Here is a 20,927-nt window from a genome sequence, read left to right as displayed (position 1 = left end):
CTAATATCAGTGGAAAACTGTGGGTGCCCTTGTTATTTGTTCTGCCACTTGTTAGCTTTATACTGTATTTGTCGCTTCAACTAATGCCAATATAAAAGAAATGCTAAATCCTTTGTTCCTTTGACTTACTGTTTTTTTCCCCTCTGCTTGCATAGGGAGTATCCAATTTTCTTTACTTCTTTATCTACTCCTGCTGTTATGTTCCAGAAGGCCATCAAGATAAAAGCTAACCGAAAGTATTTCTCCCCCTTGTGACAATGACTCTTAGGGCTTGCTTTTCAATTTTACAGCCCTCTTTGCCATGGCTGCCACTATAAACTGCAAGCATGTTCCATTAATCCAAACTCCGCCTAGAATGAGACCACATTCCCTTCATTAGGCTGTATACAAATTTTAGTTCAAGGTCTTGTGTCTTTCCAGCATTCATTTATTAGTCATCTAGCTAAATTTCTCAACCTAATTTATTGCTTTTCATGTGACCTTTTAAAAGTGCAAACTCGAATCCTGTCATTTCCCCAACTTATAACTACTTAATTGTTCTATTCCGCTTCCAGAATAAAGTTCAAGCTCCTTAGAATATGATGCAGAGGGCCTCAAGGTCTGGTATCCACCCATTTTCCTCACTTTTTGCCACTTCCCTGAAAACAACTTTTGTACTTTTGCAAACATAACACTTCCTTTTTGCCTCTGAATTTATGCATGCTGTCCTTTCTGCTTCTATTGACTTTTTCCATCTTCTGTAATTAGAAAATGTCTATTCATGAATTGAAGCCCTTCTGTTATTTTACAACCTATCTCCTCTCAACAAAATTATAATCTATTCAAGACCATATTTTATTCATCTTTGTATGCCAGTGCCATGCCCAAAGCTTGGAGTATGATTAAAGGTCAGTTAGTGTTTGAATGAATAAGTTAGTTCTTTAGCACATTTCCTTCCTCTTAACTCACAGTTTGAAATAATTGTATTCTTTACTCTTCATAATTTCTCCCTAAAAAAAAATCTAAGTTGGGGAAGCTTCATGAGAACTCCTGGAATTTTCTCTAATAGTCTTGCCAAAATAAATGGAAGACTCTTTCTTGGCTTTCTTTATAGCTTTTCTTTGGTTCAGATTGGTTAACTTTATATTTCACTTTTCTTTTGTCAGGATAATTTTGTTTTTAGGAAGGATAGAAGCTGGAACTTAATTTTATTTTGAATTTTGATTTAGTTTTGATTTGATTTTAAAGACTTAACAGATAACATTTTCTTTCTTTAAAGAAATCTGTTTCTAGGCAATAGGAGATCTTGTGATATTTCTTTGTTCTTTATTTTGAGTTGATTGTACAGATAACTCCTTGACTTTATGCTATATAACCTTATGTTAAGGTTATATCCCAGTGATCTACTGTAAATTAAAAGCATGAAAATATCATTGTAAAAATGCATTTAATAAACCTAGTCTACTGAATATCACAGCTTAGCCTAGCCTATGTTAAATGTGCTCAGAACACTTACTTTAGCCTACATTTGGGCAAAATCATCTAATACAGAGTATATTTTATAATAAAGTATTGAATATCTTATGTAATTTATCAAATCTGGTATTGAATTAGGGTTTCTACTGAATGTGTATTGCTTCCGCACCATTGTGAAGCTGAAAGATTGTAAGTTGAATCATTGTATGTTGGAGACCATCTGTGTGTGTGTGTGTGTCTGTGTGTGTGTATGGATGCACACACATACACACATAGGCAATTTGAGCCTATATTTGTGTTATTAAGATGGTATGACAGCCCAGTATTTTAAAGTGATTGCCCTAGAGAAATGTTAGCATTTTGGAGGCTGATAATTATATTCTAATGTTTATTATTTGACAAATACTGGGAAAATAAATCTCAAACATTGTCTTAAATCTACAGTTGTTATCAGTTGGCATGATTGTGCCTGCAGGTAACAAAATAATCCAATGAAGTAGTTCAAAACATAGGGAACTTTTTTTTTCATGTATTAAGGAGTCAAGAGACGGGATGATTCCAAGCTGCTTAATTCATAGACTCACTGATAATAATAAATTCATAGGGCTCTAGGTTGGTTTTTCTTACTATTATGTTACAAATGCAAAGTAGCTATAGCAATTGTAAGGATCATGTCTTTATATAACAATGGTTAAAGGCAGTCAGAAACAAGTATGTCTTGTTTTAGTCTTTTAAAACAGAAAACTATCACTGCAGCTCTGTAGCTGACTTGTTTTTATGCCTCAATGTCAGCATTTTGTTATATGTTTGGCATACATTTTCATTATCAAGGAGAATTATGGCTTAGACTAATCAATATTCAACCTCTGTAGCTTGGGAGAGGTTTTATAATCACATGGACATGAAATATCTATAATAAAGAATCAGAGCTTGGTGAAGAGAGATGAGGTCAAAAAGTGGAAGTAACATTGTCACGGTATGTCCTATTCTAATTTATATGAGTTCAATTTTCGAAAATTAAAATATATGTGTCCTCAAATAGAGGGCAACAACACATACTGGGGCCTTTCAGAGGGTGAACAGCAGAGGGAGAGAATTAGGAAAAATTTCTTATTTTATTTTTTTATTGCATTTTAGGTTTTGGGGTATATGTGAAGAACATGCAGGATTGTTGCATAGGTACACACATGGCAATATGATTTGTTGCCTTACTCCCCATCACCTGTATCTGGCATTTCTCCCCATGCTCTCTCACCCCAACTCCCCACCCCCCACTGTCCCTCCCCTATTTTCCCCCGACAGATCCCAGTGTGTGATGCTCTCCTCCCTGTGTCCATGTGTTCTCATTGTTCAACACCCGCCTATGAGTGAGAACATGCAGTGTTTGATTTTCTGGTCTTGTGTCAGTTTGCTGAGAATGATGGTTTCCAGGTTCATCCATGTCCCTACAAAGGACACGAACTCATTGTTTTTTATGGCTGCATAATATTCCATGGTGTATATGTGCCACATTTTCCCCATCCAGTCTATCATCAATGGGCTTTTGGGTTGGTTCCAGGTCTTTGCTATTGTAAGCAGTGCTGCAATGAACATTCGTGTGCATGTGTCCATATGGTAGAATGATTTATAATCCTTTGGATATATACCCAGTAATGGGATTGCTGGATCAAATGGAATTTCTATTTCTAGGTTCTTGAGGAATCGCCACACTGTCTTCTACAGTGGTTGAACTAATTTACACTCCCACCAACAGTGTAAAAGTGTTCCTATTTCTCCACATCCTCTCCAGCATGTGTTGTCTCCAGATTTTTTAATGATCGCCATTCTAACTGGAGTGAGATGGTATCTCAATGTAGTTTTGATTTGCATTTCTCTAATGACCAGTGATGAGCATTTTTTCATATGTTTGTTGGCCTTATGTATGTCTTCTTTTGTAAAGTGTCTGTTCATATCCTTCTCCCACTTTTGAATGGGCTTGTTTGTTTTTTTCTTGTAAATCTGTTTTAATTCTTTGTAGATTCTGGATATTAGCCCTTTGTCAGATGGGTAGACTGAAAAAATGTTTTCCCATTCTGTTGGTTGCCGATTCACTCTAATGACTGTTTCTTTTGCTGTGTAGAAGCTGTGGAGTTTGATCAGGTCCCATTTGTCTATTTTGGCTTTTGTGGCCAATGCTTTTGGTGTTTTTGGTCAAGAAGTCCTTGCCTACGCCTATGTCCTGAATGGTTTTGCTTAGATTTTCTTCTAGGGTTTTTACGGTGTTAGGGCTTATGTTTAAGTCTTTAATCCATCTGGAGTTAATTTTAGTGTAAGGTGTCAGGAAGGGGTCCAGTTTCTGCTTTCTGCACATGGCTAGCCAGCTTTCCCAGCACCATTTATTGAACAGGGAATCCTTTCCCCATTGCTTGTTTTTGTTGGTTTGTCAAAGATCAGATGGTTGTAGATATGTTGTGTTGCCTCCGAGACCTCTGTTCTGTTCCATTGGTCTATATCTCTGTTTTGGTACCAGTACCATGCTGTTTTGATTACTGTAGCCTTGTAGTATAGTTTGAAATCCAGTTGTGTGACACCTCCCACCTTGTTCTTTTTGCTTAGAATTGACTTGGCTATGCGGGCTCTCTTTTGGTTCCATATGAAGTTAAGGTGTTTTTTTCCAGTTCTGTGAAGAAGGTCATTGGTAGCTTGATGGGGATAGCGTTGAATCTATAAATTACTTTGGGCAGTATGGCCGTTTTCATGATACTGATTTTTCCTAACCATGAGCATGGAATGTTTCTCCATCTGTTTGTGTCCTCTCTTGTTTTGTTGAGCAGTGGCTTGTAGTTCTCCTTGAAGAGGTCCTTTACGTTCCTTGTTAGTTGTATTCCTAGGTATTTTATTCCCTTTGTAGCAATTGTGAATGGCAGTTGGTTCTTTATTTGGCTCTCTTTAAGTCTGTTATTGGTGTATAGGAATGCTTGTGATTTTTGCACATTGATTTTGTATCCTGAGACTTTGCTGAAGTTGCTTATCAGTTTCAGGAGATTTTGGGCTGAGACGATGGGGTCTTCTAGATATACAATCATGTCGTCTGCAAATAGAGACAATTCCACTTCCTTCTTTCCTATTTGAATACCCTTTATTTCTTTTTCTCGACTTATTGTTCTGGCTAGAACTTCCAATGCTATATTGAATAGGAGTAGTGAGAGAGGGCATCCTTGTCTGGTGCCAGATTTTACAGGGAATGCTTCCAGTTTTTGCCCATTCAGTATGATATTGGCTGTTGGTTTGTCATAAATAGTTTTTATTATTTTGAGATACGTTCCATCAATACGTAGTCTATTGAGGGTTTTTAGCATAAAGGGCTGTTGAATATTGTCAAAGGCCTTCTCTTCATCAATAGAGATAATCATGAGGTTTTTGTCTTTGGTTCTGTTTATGTGGTGAATTATGTTTATAGACTTGTGTCTGTTGAACCAGCCTTGCATCCGCGGGATGAATCCTACTTGATCATGGTGGATAAGCTTTTTGACGTGCTATTGTAATCGGCTTGCCAGTATTTTATTGAAGATTTTTGCATCTATGTTCATCATGGATATTGGCCTGAAGTTTTCTTTTCTTGTTGAGTCTCTGCCGGGTTTTGGAATCAGGATGATGTTGGTCTCATAAAATGATTTGGGAAGGATTCCCTCTTTTTGGATTGTTTGGAATAGTTTCACAATGATTGGTACCAGCTCCTCTTTGTATGTCTGGTAGAATTCAGCTGTGAACCCATCTGGACCTGGGCTTTTTTTGGGTGGTAGTCTCTTAATTGCTGCCTCAACTTCAGACCTTGTTACTGGTCTATTCAGGGTTTCAACTTCTTCCTGGTTTAGGCTTGGGAGGAGGCAAGTATCCAGGAATTTATCCATTTCTTCCAGGTTTACAAGTTTATGTGCATAGAGTTGTTTGTAATAATCTCTGATGATGGTTTGAATTTCTGTGGAATCTGTGGTGATATCCCTTTTATCGTTTATTGCATCTATTTGATTATTCTCTCTTTTCTTTTTTATTAATCTGGCTAGTGGTCTATTTTGTTGATCTTTTCGAAAAACCAGCTCCTGGATTTATTGATTTTTTTGAAGGGTTTTTGTGTCTCTGTCTCCTTCAGTTCTGCTCTGATCTTACGTATTTCTTGTCTTCTGCTAGGTTTTGAGTTTTTTTGATCTTGCTCCTCTAGCTCTTTCAATTTTGACAATAGGTTGTTGATTTTAGATCTCTCCTTGCTTCTCATGTAGGCACTTATTGCTATATATTTTCCTCTAGAGACTGCTTTAAATGTGTCCCAGAGATTCTGGTATGTTGTTTCTTCGTTCTCGTTGGTTTCGAAGAACATCTTTATTTCTGTCTTCATTTCATTGTTTATCCAGTCAACATTCAAGAGCCAGTTGTTCAGTTTCCATGAAGCTGTGCGGTTCGGAGTCAGTTTCTGAATTCTGAGTTCTAACTTGATTGCACTGTGGTCTGAGAGACGTATTAGGAAAAATTTCTAGTGGGTACTAGGCTTAATACCTGAGTGACAAAATAATCTGTCAAACAAACCTCCACGACACAGCTTACCTATGTAACAAACCTGCACCTGTACTCCTGAACTTAAAAGTTAAAAAAAAAATAAACGAAAATATATGTGTCCTCAATTTTTAAAAAGTAAAATTGCTGTGAAGGGCCAGGCGCCGTGGCTCACACCTGTAATCCCAGCACTTTGGGAGGCTGAGGTGAGTGGATCATCTTAAGTCAGGAGTTTGAAACCAGCCTGGCCAACATGCCAAAAACCCATCTCTAGTAAAAAATTTTAAAAATTATCCAGGTGTGGTGGTGGGTGCCTGTAGTCCCAGCTACTCATGAGGCTGAAGCAAGAGAATTGCTTAAACCTATAAGGCAAAGGTGGCCCCAGTGAGCTCAGATTGTGCCACTGCACTCCAGTCTGAGCAACAGAGCAAGACTCCATCTCAAAAAAAAAAATTGCTGAGAAGAACAAACTCTTCAAATGTATATTGGATGCTGAAGTTTCTGTTTCTCACTTGGCTATGATATTCATTTCAATTATATCTGTGCTATGGTCTTCTAGGGGGTTGTCGTTAGAGAAATGTCAGACTAATAAGACATTAAAGTACCAAAAGTTGATGCCTAAATTCATTGCAAAATTACTTGGTTTAGGGCAGAATTTTATTCTATTTATGTAAAGATGATTACTATTTTCTGTCATGCACAATACATATTCTGTCATGAATATTGTTAGGAGAAATGTTATAAATTTCATAAATGTTTTTGGTTTTTTTACAGTTTCATATGGTTAGTAATAGATTATAGTATGATAATATATTTAGACTCTGCATTCAGGGTCTGAATGCAGCAGCCAACATTTAACTCTTAGCTCAACAAGTTTGACCTTGAGCAATTTAGGTAACCTCACAGAGCATCATTTTTGTCATTTGTAATACTGTGAAAATAGCGACACTTAAAGAATGTTGTGAAGTTAAATTGAGATGGTCCTGTAATGTTTCCAGAATAGGGTCTGGTTTCTGGTAAGCACTGTCTGGTCTGCAGTAAACACTCTCACCACTAGCCACTAGCATAAGAGAAGCATATTTCTATAAATATGCTTCTGAAAAGAATATTATTATTTCACAAATTAAATATGAAGCAATATTATAAGGAATACAAAAGATAATATGACTATTTAAAAAGTCAGTCAATACACAATGAAACCTGTCCTCCAATCAGATTCTGTACCTAAGTGCAATGACTTTTAAAGCACTCACCAGGCTGGGCATGGTGGCTCATGCCTATAATATTAGCACTTTGGGAGGCCAAGGCAGGAGGTTCACCTGAGATCTGAGGTTTGAGACCAGTCTGGCCAACGTGCTGAAACCCCATCTCTACTAAAAATACAACCAAAAAAAGTTAGCTGAGCATGGTGGTATGTACCTGTAGTCCCAGCTACTGGGGAGGCTGAGGTGAGAGAATTGTTTAGGTGGAATTTGTAATTAAATGTAAATAATTACTTCCCCAGTGGCCTCATTAGAAGAGGTTGCTTAAATACCTGAACATTTATTCATGTATTTAAACATTGAAACTCAAATAAGTTCAGAGCAAAAGGAGTCTAGTCCCTGGTCCAGAGATCTTGGGAATCACTTATTTGACAGGGGAGAGCAAGAGCTTTTTATTCTTTCCTAACCAAGTGAGTGGGTTACACATAGAAGGAGTGGGCTGCCCTCTCTCTGGCTTCTGCTCCTGGTAAAGTTAGTAGAGCTTGGAAACAAAAGTCAACAGAAAGCATTGTATTTATTGGCATTTGAGAAATAGCTTTTAAAATGAGTGATATGGGATTGCCAAAAGACTTTTAAAGTGAGGAGAATTAAGGAGATTAGAAGAAAGCATTTCTGAAAAGCTAACTTGCATGACACCGTGCTACAATATAGATTATCCATATTTTAGGAATGTTTTAGGGTGAAAAAGAAAATTTTATTTAAAATATTTTCATCTTTGCTTTCAAAGGGAAAACAATCTTCTGTATTTAATTCCTTTAAGAATGTATTACTTCCTATTTTATTGTGAATTATTATTTATACAGTCTTGGGTTTCTCATTTTCCTCAAGCATGAATATAAGTGTTTGAGTTTTCTAACATTCACAGTAAGAGGACACGTATTTATCCATAGTAAAAGGCATTGAAATATGCTAACATCTTTGTAATGTTTACATTACTTAAAAAAAGAGCAAAGAAATTCATAGCTGCCATAAATACTTCCTAATATTTTTAGCTTGAATACTTTTAGATTTAAAAATCATTAAATTGCTTCCAAAATTATATATAGACTTTTAACTTTGCATTCATTATTTTCAAATTAAACTTGGATATGTTTATATAACAAGTCAGCTCTGAAGTTAGCAAATAATGAGGATGTTATAAAATGCATCCGGTAAGTTCTTCACTTTATAGCATTAGGTAAAATTTTTATGCTCTGAAGCAGAATTTTTAGTCTCTATTTGTGCTTCTTCATATAAGTTAACATGGAACTTCTAGCAGTTTTAAACCAATTGCTTTTGAATTGTAAGATGAAAACTACACCTTTTTTCCTAATAATGCCTGAACGTAGCCGAAGCTCAGTTAATTTGAAATAATTTATTTATTTTGAAGTTGCCATGACAACTTTTTAGTATTTTTTTTCTCAAAGTCCATGGCTTCGGGTGAAAATTGTTAAATCTTTCTATGAATGGGAAATATTTTCTGCCTTTATCCCTCCTCTGCATTGGCCAATAGATGGTAATTGATCTCTGACTTGTGTTTGAGAAAGAGGCTGGAATATCATCTTCTCTACAGAGCTTGCCATCTCTCCTAAAATTTTTCCCTTTGTAGGTTGTGCTATAAACCTTCCATTATAGTATCTATTATGCTAGTTTATAATTTTCTGAATGTCATTCTAAGCTTATTACCATGAAGCTACGGTTTTATTGATTTTATTATATTCTCTGGACCCAGAAATATCTGGTTTCAAGAAGAATTAGTTTAATAAAATAAATGACTATGTGAATAAATGTTTTAACTGAAACCCGTATATGGAAATAATGAAAATAATTTTAAAACATCAAAGCTGTATTGACAAAAGCGTCTGTTTAGAGATTGATATTGACAAAAGTCAAGGATTTAGACATGAACCAGAAAATGCTTGTACTTTATCATGCATCCTGTCTTAGTCTGCTTTATGTTCCTATAAGAAAATACCTGAGGCTGGGTAATTTATACAGAAAAGAGGTTTATTTGTGGCTCATAGTTCTGCAGGCTGTACAAGAAACATGGCACTACCATCTGCTTCTGACGGCAGCTTCGGGCAGCTTCCACCCATGACAGAAGAGCAGGTGTTACATGGAGAGAGAGGGAAGGAAGGTGTCAGACTCTTTTTAACAATCAGATCTCATGGGAACTATTTAGTAATAGAGTAAGAGCTCATTCAATACCAGGAGAACATCACCATGACAAAAAGTGTGGGGGTTTTCCACACACACCAAGCAGTGAACACCAGCCGGATGTCCTCCAACTCAGTTCCAACACTGTCTAGATGGAGATAGTTAGATCCCACAGGTTAGGGGCTTAGTCCTCAAAACTGCCCCCTTTTCTCGACACTAGTCACAAGGCCAAGCCTCCAGGACTACCGACCAGCTTCAAGTTGGGGTTCTCATGACCCCCCTCTTTGGGTTTGATTAATTTGTTTGAAACAGCTCACAGGAAGGGAAATGCTTGCTTATGTTTACCCTTTTATTATAAAGGATACATATGAAGAGATGCATCCGGTGAGGTATGGGGGAAGGTGTGCAGAGCTTCCGTGCCCTCCCTGGCATGGCACCCTCTAGGACCCTCCAAGAGTTCAGCTATCCAGAAGCTCACCAAACCCAGTCCTCTTGAGTTTTTATGGAAGCTTCCTGACTTCAGCATTCCTTCCCCCAAGATATAGGGTGGGACCCTCTCTGGGGAGAGTCTTGAGACTCACAATCAGAAGGGAGAAGAAAGATTAGGGTCCTGCCTTGGGGCAAGTGAAAGGAGGGCTGGAGGGAGATTCTGTTTTCTGAGGCCTAATATACATAATAACAAAAAGTCTGTAACTAGGGCTATGGGAATTATGAACCAGGAAAGGTGGACAAAAACCAGTATATATCATAACACCACACATGACAACAAAGAATTTAGAATATTACATAAAGTTGGTTGATGAAGCGGTGGCAGGGTTTGAAAGGATTGTCCCAGTTTTAGAAGAATTCTACTTTGAGTAAAATGCTATCAAACAGCATTGCATGCTACAGAAAAGTCAAATGATTTTGCCAAGTGATGCGGCAAACTTTATTATTATCTCATTTTAAGAAATTGCCATAGCCACCCAGACCTTCAGCAACCACCACCTAGATCAGTCAGCAGCCAGCAATATCCAGGGAAGATTTTTCACCAGCAAAATGATTATTATAATTGTTAGCATTTTTTAGCAATAAGTATTTTTAAATTAAGGTATGTACTTTTTTTAAAGGTACGGCACACTTGATCGGATACAGTATAGTGTAAACATACTTTCATATGCAGTAGGAAACAAAATTTCTGTCACTCAGTTTATTGTGATACTCACTTTATTACAATGGTCTGAAACCAAACTTCCAGTATCTATATTCTGGGCATGTTTATATTTATCTAATTTTCTTAATATTTTCTTGTGTTACCTCATCTATAAACATGTGACTGGCAATAATTTATAGAATATTTTGGGACAGATAATACATGGAAGCATTTAACATGATAGCTGACTCATGGTTAATACGTGAACAAATATTTGTCCCCTACCATATCCTCTAATAGAATTTTTCAAGTTGTCCCACATGTGAGGGAAGAAATAAATAAGTATATTAGAACAAAAATAAGATATTACATTTAATAATTTAAATTCAAGGTTATGTGTATATATTTTAAAAAATCCAAAGAACATTAGAGAATCAAAATAATCTTAAAAATTAACTTCATACTAGTAATAGGGTACTAGTAACAGTGTATGGAAATGAAAAAGAGGTATAAATTATTCCAGTTATCTGGGCGCTTAACGTTAAGTTAACTAGTGAGAAGGGCAGGCGGCAGGTGAATGCGTAGGCGGATAGTGGCAGGTCTCCACTGAAATCCCACCTCCAAGCCAAAGACAGTTTAAAGCCTGAAAGCCAAGCTGTAAGTTAAATCCTCAGACTGTATTGAGAACTTGTCTTTCTGTTTCATATGCTTTCCTCTGACTGATGCCCACCCTTTACCTATTTTACATATACCTTCCCTTTCCAAATTGGTTTTCTACACTGTCATGCCCACCTTTGAGTGGTGTCTTTGCTTTACCTTTCTTAAAGCCAGCACACACTCCCCATTCTGAATCCATGAGAGGCCCCGGACCCAGCCACATCAGGGACTTTTCCGCCTTCAGTTAGGGGGACCACCTTCGCATCCCCTCTGCAGAAAACTGTTTCATCACTCAGTAAAAGTCTTCTCTGTCCTCTCCACCCTTGGATATTCAGCATATCCTCCTCCTTCTTGGGCTTGGAACAAGAGCTTGGGAACCACTGAATGCCGGTATGAACTGGGACACGCCAGTGTGGCTAAGAGAGGCCCAGGTGCAGCGTGGTTGCCCAAGGATCCCTGGCTTACAAAGTGAACAAAAAGAAAAATCCTATATCACTAGCATTACTGAAGGAGAACGAAGAAGAATAATGGCATACACCAAAAATTAAAGCGATACTGTATCAAAAATTATAGAAGAACTTAGAGAAAGATGTTAAAAAGAGGTAATAAGTGGAGAAAAACAGAAAAATAAAAGAGTAAAACAAAGCAATATTCTAGTTACATTTTTTAAAAATAATCATTAGGAAGATTTACAACAAGTGTTTGTAACTCTAGGAGTCTCTAAGCTCACATTTGTTAAATGATCAGGACTAGATGTCTGTAGTGAGAAAATCAGAAAGGAAATAAGAAGTGTATTCTACATAGAAGCAGGTGAAAGTTCCTTGAACTATGAGTCACGGTTATTTATATCTGAACAAATGTGGATTTCCTATTAGTCCAGGAGATTTTGTGGTCTTCTACCTGTGCATTTTTATGCAGAATGGTCTTCTGTGTATAACCTGCATCTCTAGAATGTGAACTCCTTGAAACTACCTGGCAACACTTAATTACCTAGGCCATTTTGGACAGGCAGTATTATTGGATTGTCTTGGTAAATATTGATAACTTCAAAAACCAAAAATGCTCTAAAATTTATAGCTAGATAATAGGCAATCTCTGAACTAAACTTTAGACAACAGTCCTTGGTCAATTGTTTTTTTTTACTCTGTTATGTAAAAGTAGACACTTGTAGTAATTCTAGCAAGCTTATAAATCTCTGATATTATTAATTTCTCTATTGAAAATCTCATTGTTAGTATTTACTATGCCAATCTTCTGTTCTAAAGAGATAAAAAATAACTAAATTGTGGACTTCTATTAACTGCTAGGGACCAGCTCTAGAATGAATGTTCTCAACCAGGATAACTGCCCACTTCATGAAAGTAGACTAAAAGCACTAAACTCTCGTATACACAATAATATATATCCAAGTATTTGAAGTACATTACAGAAATCCTCAAGTAAGGAGTCACATTTTCTTCTACTTTGTGGCAGAGTTCTGAGCACATAGTGACCATGTGATAAATATTCATTCAGTGTGTGAGTGTATGAGAATGTATGTCATCAACATTAATCCTCAGAGATTGACTACTATAAGTGATCTGGGGAAAAGCCATATTTTTGGTCTCATTTAGAATATACTGTGATTAATACTTATTTTTACAGTGTATTTATTTTTGTCTTAATTAATTTGACATGTGTTGCCTATATAATATTGTACTCATCAAATATTGCTTAATTTTCTCATTTTGCAACAAAACGGCTATTATCAGCCTGAACTTGTTAGTCTTGCAGAGCCCTGCCCAATATTGCCCTCATCTCCAGCTTTCCACAAACTGGAATATTCACTGATGCTCTGTTTCTTCTCCCAGACCAGTGTACGTGTTGTTAACGTGGTTCCTGGGAGGACTGTAAAGTCCTCTAACAAAGACACAGGTTGGAATGAGCCAAGGGAGTTACTATGAGAAAGTAGGGATATCCCTGGAGAGGGGAATGCTTCTGTGTGCTTTTAGACGTCACAGAGTAATTGTTTCTTTTTTTAAAGGCAAGAACCAGGGTGAAGAGCAGCTCATTTTTAAGCTGGAGAGGTTAACAAACACTGGCGGCAGAAATTGCTTTGGTTTAGGAATACCACTGTCTCACAGGAGTGTCAATCAGAATTTCACAGCCATTCTTGGACACTAGGAGGTGGGACTGACTGACTGTACAGCAGTGATTTGACCCAGCACTTAGGGCAAACACAACCAGAGTCTGCGGTGTTAATTCCCTGGTCTTCCCAACTAGCCTTTTGAAAGTGCGTTAACATTTGTGGCCTTGAACTCTTTCGTCGGACTTCTAACGGTAAATATTCCTGTGTAATCACAATAAAGTTACCTAATCTAAATATGTAAGATTCCATACTTTGCTTGCAATACTTAAAATTTCCCACTTTGATCTGACTTTTGCTTTGGTCTTGTCCAGTTTAAGATATATTCACATTTCTCTCTCTCCTCGCAGAGATTAGAATTCATGGGGCATTGTAGGCATGTAGGCAGCCTGTTTCAAACTTACAGACGCGAAGTTGTATCTAAAAGAAAGTGGAGGGCATGGGTCAAATGTTTTTTACTATGAGTTGTCAGTACTTATTACATTAATAAGTAGTAAGAGGGCATTCAAAAAATATTTGGAATAATCTAAGCCCTCCAACATACACATGCTTCTATGCATGCAATAGTGGAGGAATATCTTAATGGGGCAAATTCATGTGCAGTCGTCTCCTATTCTTAGGAATATATATATATCCTGCCGGGCATAGTAATCTCAGCACTTTGAGGCCAAGAGGTCGAGACCAGCCTGGAAAACATGGCAAAACCCTGTCTTTACCAAAAATACAGTAATGCAATACTAGGATACACTTCCTAGTATATCCTAGGAAGACTGTTAAGTTATAGATAGTCATTTTTTAGCCAAAAATATATTATAATGAATGTCATTATAAAAATTTGGATTGTCTTATATTAATATTGTAAGACAGAGTGGTTGACTGCTCCATGTTGGAGAAAGCAGTCTGTCCTCCCCTGCTTTTGATGTTCAATAGTGACAAATAGAGGTCACAAGCAGTCTCTGCTGCTGGCATTCCTGGCATGGCCACAGTAGTCAACAGTGACTACTGTGACTTGTTTGAGAGGTGACTTTGGAAGTTTGTTTTGCTTTCAGGTTAGAGAATTTAGTCATTGTATTGTTTGGCATGGGCTATGAACCTCTCATGCAATAGCCAATAGGATATATGAAGTCGTGTTTTTAAAAACTAATCATTAAAGACAGTTTTCAATTTGCAAACCATTTCTAAGATGTTTTCCATGGTAAGAATTAGCTATGCAGAATAATGGGAAATGTAGAAAAATCGGGGGTACTGGAACTAGCTAAAATTTTGCAGATTATAGGTATAATTGTTTTGATGGTAACAAATGATTATTTCTATTGGTTTTATTTTATTTGGACTTGCATTGTGATATGTTGTTCTGTAGAAACAAACTATATGCCTTAACTCTATTGTGATTATCTAAAACAGTTGGAAACTGAGCCTGATATATTAAAAGAGAGGGCAGGAGGCCATGGTTTGCCTCAGTGGGCAGCGTGTGAAGATAAGGAACTGAAGAAGGTGTTTATAGGTAGACATGGGAAATGCTAATGCATGCTCATTCAAAAAAATCATAACTTTGCTTGTACTTCAGGTCTATGCAATTCTATTTGTCATTTGGGTGGTTAATATTGTGACTCAAGTATTCTAGACAAGCTGCAATTAAATATTACAACAGAAGACCTCAAGGAATTACTGATTTACAATTACCCATGTTACCTATGCTACAATAATTAGAAACAAAGAAATTGAAGCTACATACTATATAGTAATGCTTCTAAACAAATACGTTCATCTTAAAAGGCAAGGAATTTATGATGGCTAGTATTATGCAAATGATGTCTCTAAAGAGTTGGATGATGTATCACGTTTTGTTCAATGATTCAACAAATATTTGTACGCTCAACACATATCAGGCACTGACCATTTTCTATGACTAATTTCATCCACTTAGCACTGTGAATAATCCAATAATTCCCCAGGACAAATATTACTATTCAGTAAATTGAGTATCAATACAGGGGTGTATTATATGGAGATCACTGCTCTCCTGGGTAATCAGGGGACCTGCCATTGAGTTTGGCCCTACAAGTTTTTGTATTTTTTCCTTAAGGGATGATGAAAGATCAGCGGACTCCTAACTATCTGCAGTCTGTGGAGTCTCAGGTTGCTTAGAAACTCAGTGACTATGGGCTTGCTATGGCAACCCAATTTATCAGTGACTGCAAAACTAACTTAGCTGGCATTGTGGCAAATCTCCATATTTTGCTGGTAAGAATATTCAGATAAGTTCTTTATCATACTAGTGTTTTTATTATTTACACTATTGAGCTAAATTTTGTAATTTATCAAATTTTGAAAATAATAAATTATGATTTAAAATGGTTTAAAACTATATGAAAATGAAGCTTAAATTCTGAATGTATTTTTAGATGTCAAATTTATACTGTCTGCCGGTTACCAGGCCATTGCCTAAGCTTACATTTACGGTATGTGATTTGTTACTTGTACTATATTAAAAGCAGGAGAAAACAAAACTAGTATAGTCTATTATCTATGTGCCAACTCTGCAAATTTAGCTTTTATTAATACTTCTATCCAGATAATAAATTTATGCATATATTGTATAATTTAATAATATCAGTTTACATTACAAATTCCCTATTCATATGTAAAAGATGTTACAGTAGTATTTATTTTTTAAATCTTATGTCCTAAATAATATACTTTGAAATCTGATATACAAATGTATTAGAAAACCAATTTACTTGAAAAGCACACTTTTTTCAATCATGGGAAAGACATTAAGGAACATATTCTCATCCTTTGTTTGAACATTTGTTCCCTGGAGTACATTTACAAAAATGTTGCCCTTCCTGATTTTAGCCATGCTGTTAGATTTTAATAACAGGTTCTATTGTTTTACACTATAAATAAGCTACAATCTTCTCTGTACCTCTTCATATGTAAGTATTGCATTTATCTTATCTCCCTATTGATTCCAACTTTTGTTTTTATCACAGTCAATAGCAAAAGTAGAGCCAGCATGCTCTCCTGAGACAGACTATTACAAGGTTCTATTTACTGTCCTTTTCTCCTGGGTTTTGGCATTTATGCATTTTGTTTTGATATTTAAGACTTCATCATATTAGAGGTTCTCTTGAGAGTGAAAGAATCAGTTTGACAGGTTTTTTACAGGACAGTGCTACATATGATTATATTTTAAATTTTCTTTATACTTTATCCATTGCCACAAAATTCTGCAAATAATGAAATTATTTTTGAATCCTCTAGTACCTCAGTTCAACCAGGCTATGCCCCTGTCGATGATGATATTTCTCATCTCACAGATGGAAACAAGTACAGAGGCAGAACTTAGGTTATTTTCTTGGAATTAATTCCCATTGGAACAGAAAAGCCAATTCCCAGGGGTCCTTGCTTAAGGCTCCAATTAGTACACCATATTGGCCCCCTCCCTTAACAAAGGGGCATATTTTTAGTTAGGCTACAGGCCCACTGCTCTTTAACAGAATAAATGAGCAGTCCAGAACACTAAACAACCCAAAGGAATCAAACTCTTATCAAGGGATCATATGTGTTAGTCTTTAAGAAAATAGTAGATTGGCATATAAAAAAATTAGGTGGTAGAGTACAAATATTCATAAGACTTGGAGAGGATTTTCAATAGGCAAAAGCAAAACAATACAATACAACTACTTAATGATACACATTTAATGTTTAATCATGCTTTTTGCTGTGATTATTTTAATAAATTTTACAAAATTTAATTTTAATCAATACATCTGTTTCTGCCAGTGGATACATAAACACAACTGGTACACTGAATCATTTAAAATGTTTGGGAAAAGCTCATTGTGTAGAAACATATCATTCATTCTTGTATTATAGTTAATACTTATGAAAGGAAAGAATTAAAGCCTTTTATAAGAATATTTTCTAATGTGGAAAAATCAAACTATTTACCTGTTTATTACATTGAGATTTTGGCTTGAAGAAGAGTATATCTGTTCTTTATTCCATTTCATGCCTGGTGTCTATTTTTATTAAACATAAAAAATGCACATCTGGAAAATCATCAGTGCATTTAAACTTGATCAGATACTTGGATCAATAAAGGTACCTCTTCTCCTATAAAAGTATTTAACATACATGCATGCCTTTAAATAAATCTGTGCTTTGATACACAGAGTTGTAGATTACTCAGCATCAATTCAACAAACATTTGAGCACCTATTGTGTATCAGGCACTTTTTAAAACTCTGGGATATAATGCTGAACACTGCCGACATGATTTCCAGTAATACGTTTTAGGGAGTTTCATTGTGACCTACTCTCTTGCTACTTATGAATGAACAAATGATGAATAGAGCTATTTGGAATCCTTTCTATAAGTGGAACACTAAAACATTCTAAAGCTATATAGATGAGTAAAATATAGTCACATGGTATGTTATATGTGCTTTATGTTATATTAATATCTACATTTGTTACATAGAGTATAGAAAACCATTTTGCAGAAATATTTTTTTGCTTTCTCCTACTTTAAGAGACTGACTAGGTAAGCCATGCTTCTTGACTGCACTTATGAGCTAGAATTTTATTAAAATACCTATGATCCAAGCCCATGTTTTAAACAGAATCACAAGGTATCAGTTTGGGTGCTTTCAACCTGCAAACTCCAAATATCTGAGACATATCTCAGTTAATTTAGAAAGTTTATTTTGCCAAGGTTGAGAACACATGCCCGTGGCACAGCCTCAGGAGTCCTGACAACATGTGACCATGATGGTTCGAGTTTTATGCATTTTTTGGGAGACCTGAGACATCAATCAACGTCTGTAAGATGAACACTGGTTTGGTCTGGAAAGGCAGGATAATACAAAGCAAACATGGGACAATTGGAAGTGGGGAGGAGGTTCCAGGTCATAGGTAGATAAGAGACAAATGGCAGCACTCTTCTGCGTTTCTGATTAGCCTCTCCAAAGGAGGCCATCAGATATGCTTTTAGCTCAGTGAGCAGAGAAGTGACTCTGATTAGAATGGGAGAAGGGTTTGCCCTATGCAGTTCCCAGATTGACTTTTCCTTTTAGCTTGGTGATTTGGGGCCAAGATTTGTTTTCCTTTCACAAACCTAAATTAGATTAATCCATATGAGGATAGGTTTGCCCATATAATTGAAAACTCCAGTATTAGCACTCTTCTGGGCACAGGTGGATCAAATTGCTGCCTCTTCTTAACTTTCTCTGCTCTCTCTGTATTTGGATGGTAGGTTTGACACAGGCTGGCTTTCCTTGAGGGCCTCCAGAAGCATGGCACTGTGCTTCCTCCTTCTTATAAGTAGGCAGTGGGGATTGGAATAGAGAATAGATGATGATAGAAAAATCAATTCCCACTGCTGTTGAACAAGGGAGCACATTTTCATGAGTTTTGGGGGAATATGTATGTTCCTATAATGCTCCCTATTTAATTACATGAGAATATTAAATAGCACCTTGATATTTTTAGAGATAATACCATATTAATATCTCCACATCAACATATGGAGAAACTTTTGAATATTTCTTTCTGAACTTAGTGTTAAAGGGCCTCTCTGGAAACTAACCAGCCAAGACTTTCTGGAACACAGATGCTCCTTATTACATAAGATAAATTATAGATCTGGAGTTGAGAAGTCTTGAAATGTTGCTTTCTTTTCTCTGGAAAATGCTTAAGCATATTGAAGTAGCCCTTGGAGGTTATAATTCAGTTAACTGAGATGGCTGAATTTTGTCAGATTTATTCATTGTGCTTCATGTGTACAAACAGAAGGAAATCCCTCAACATACACCTTAATACTCAGAGATGTATTATCTCCTGTGTGGTTTTTTTTTTTTTAAATTATTAATGTATGCTTCTTATAAGCTTCACCCCACAAGCTTAAAAGAAATGTAATCAGGGATGCTTCTGTGTCCCTATGTTTACACATACATCTCTTTATTGGATTATTCTAAAGTAGACATTGCCTATTTTTAATCTTATTCACCTAGGATGGGAAGAAGATTGTCTGGAGACTGATATGTTCAATAGTAGCTATTTTATAGCCTTTTTTTAGTATCATCAAAAAAACTTTTCTAGGTAATTAATTTGCATCAAAAGACTTAAAAAGAAAATCACTGCTATGTTTCTTTTATTTTTCCCCTAACCTAGATGACATGGCAGATAAGCCAGGGAAAAATTAGTAAATAGCACAAATTTCATCTTCATTTTTTGAATTTTGACAGTTTGAAAAATTAAAATATTTAATACCTAGGGTGCTAAATGTGAGGTTGAGACTAAGTGGCAGAAAAGGTTTAGTTTTGACTGAAATATTTTTTGATGATATTTGCAGATCTGTTATTGTGTATCAAACTGTCATTGGGGCGGTATGCCCATCAAAACAAGTATCTGTTAAGTGGATAAAATGAGCACATTCATAAAAGGAGAAGAAGAGCTAGTGAACTTAGAATTTCTTCTAATTTAGAAATATTTGTGTTTTTCTTTGTGAAATTGTACGAAGTTGATCTGGAGACAGTTATAAATTTACATACCTAAAACTAGGTACCATTTTGAAAGAAAATCAAGATAAAAATGAGATGTCAATAGTCAAAAATCAACAACAGACAAATGCAGGACAATCAAAGAAGAAAAAATTAAGAGAAAAGACTATACTGAAAGCTTATTATTAAAAATCAGTCTTTTGGGATGTGATTCTATATAGCATGGGAAATACTTGATGCATTTAATTGGGATTGCAGAAATGGTGTGGTTTCCGTGTTTTTATGGATTTTTTTCACCTCAAATTTTTGTTCACTGAAGGCTCCTTTCCTCCTGCCTGTTGTGATTACTCAGTTTTCCCGGAGGGGAAACTGAGAGGAAAACAGCCTAGCAATTATCTTGGATCATGTCCAGAAAATGTTTTTAGTCCTTGGAATACATGGAGGATGTCACTCCAAGCCTTGTAAATGCTGCTTGGTAAAATAAATATACTTAGAATATTCACTCTGAATACAAAAGCACTGTGTGGTTAACAAAAGGAGTATTGCAGAGTACACAGAAACATGGGAAACATAAAATTTCAGTTTATATTTGTATCTTTACCCGTGAACTGGGGCCTGCAGAACAGGACAGTTTGCATACCTACATAGCACAACTGAGAGACCTTGGGCTCCAAAAGCCAGTAAAACATCATGTCCTAGAAGTCTCTGAGGATCTAAGTACAAATTGAACACTGCAGAAGTAGTGGTGTCTTTTGAGGGAGACATTCCACAGCAATTAAGGTTCCATACCTGCTATTGTTTACTTAAGTCACAACCCCAGAGCAAAAAAGAAAAGTGACATTTAGAAGCTGAAAGCGGATGATCACAGTAAACATGTTTTGAGTCCTTCCTTGTTTGCTGGAGAACAATTAGACACTTTTATAATGACAGGGTCCATGATACCTCAACCTACCTAGTAGAATTAGAAGGATGAAAGATTTCCTTCTGCATAACCACAAGATGCAGTATTTCATTAAGTCCATTGTAATTGCTTCATAGTGTGAAGTAAATTTAAATGCTGCTACTAAAGTGTCAGGGGTAAAATGAAGTTTAATAGGTAAGTCAGACTTCTCGATTACTCAAAA

General features: G+C 36.1%; 1 protein-coding gene across 5 annotated transcripts in view; it reads left to right on the top strand.

Annotated features, from left to right (window-relative positions):
- The window catches only part of CD36 (CD36 molecule), a 79,253-nt gene that overhangs the window by 13,095 nt on the left and 45,231 nt on the right, over window positions 1-20,927 (top strand). The window contains exon 1 of one of the 5 annotated variants that reach the window (XM_017523122.2): window positions 13,249-13,488. The exons of 2 other annotated variants lie outside the window; for them this stretch is intronic. The gene's annotated coding sequence lies outside the window, so the exon portion shown is untranslated. Of the gene's footprint in view, window positions 1-13,248; window positions 13,489-15,521; window positions 15,539-20,927 lie in introns of those variants that run through there. 2 more of the 5 variants (XM_017523117.2, XM_037736548.1) reach the window with 2 other exon arrangements.

Source organism: Cebus imitator, unplaced genomic scaffold, assembly GCF_001604975.1.
Source record: "Cebus imitator isolate Cc_AM_T3 unplaced genomic scaffold, Cebus_imitator-1.0 Scaffold26, whole genome shotgun sequence".
Classification (NCBI taxonomy): domain Eukaryota; kingdom Metazoa; phylum Chordata; class Mammalia; order Primates; family Cebidae; genus Cebus; species Cebus imitator.
The sequence above is the reverse complement of the archived record's forward strand: the minus strand, read 5'-3'. Positions and strand labels throughout refer to the sequence as shown.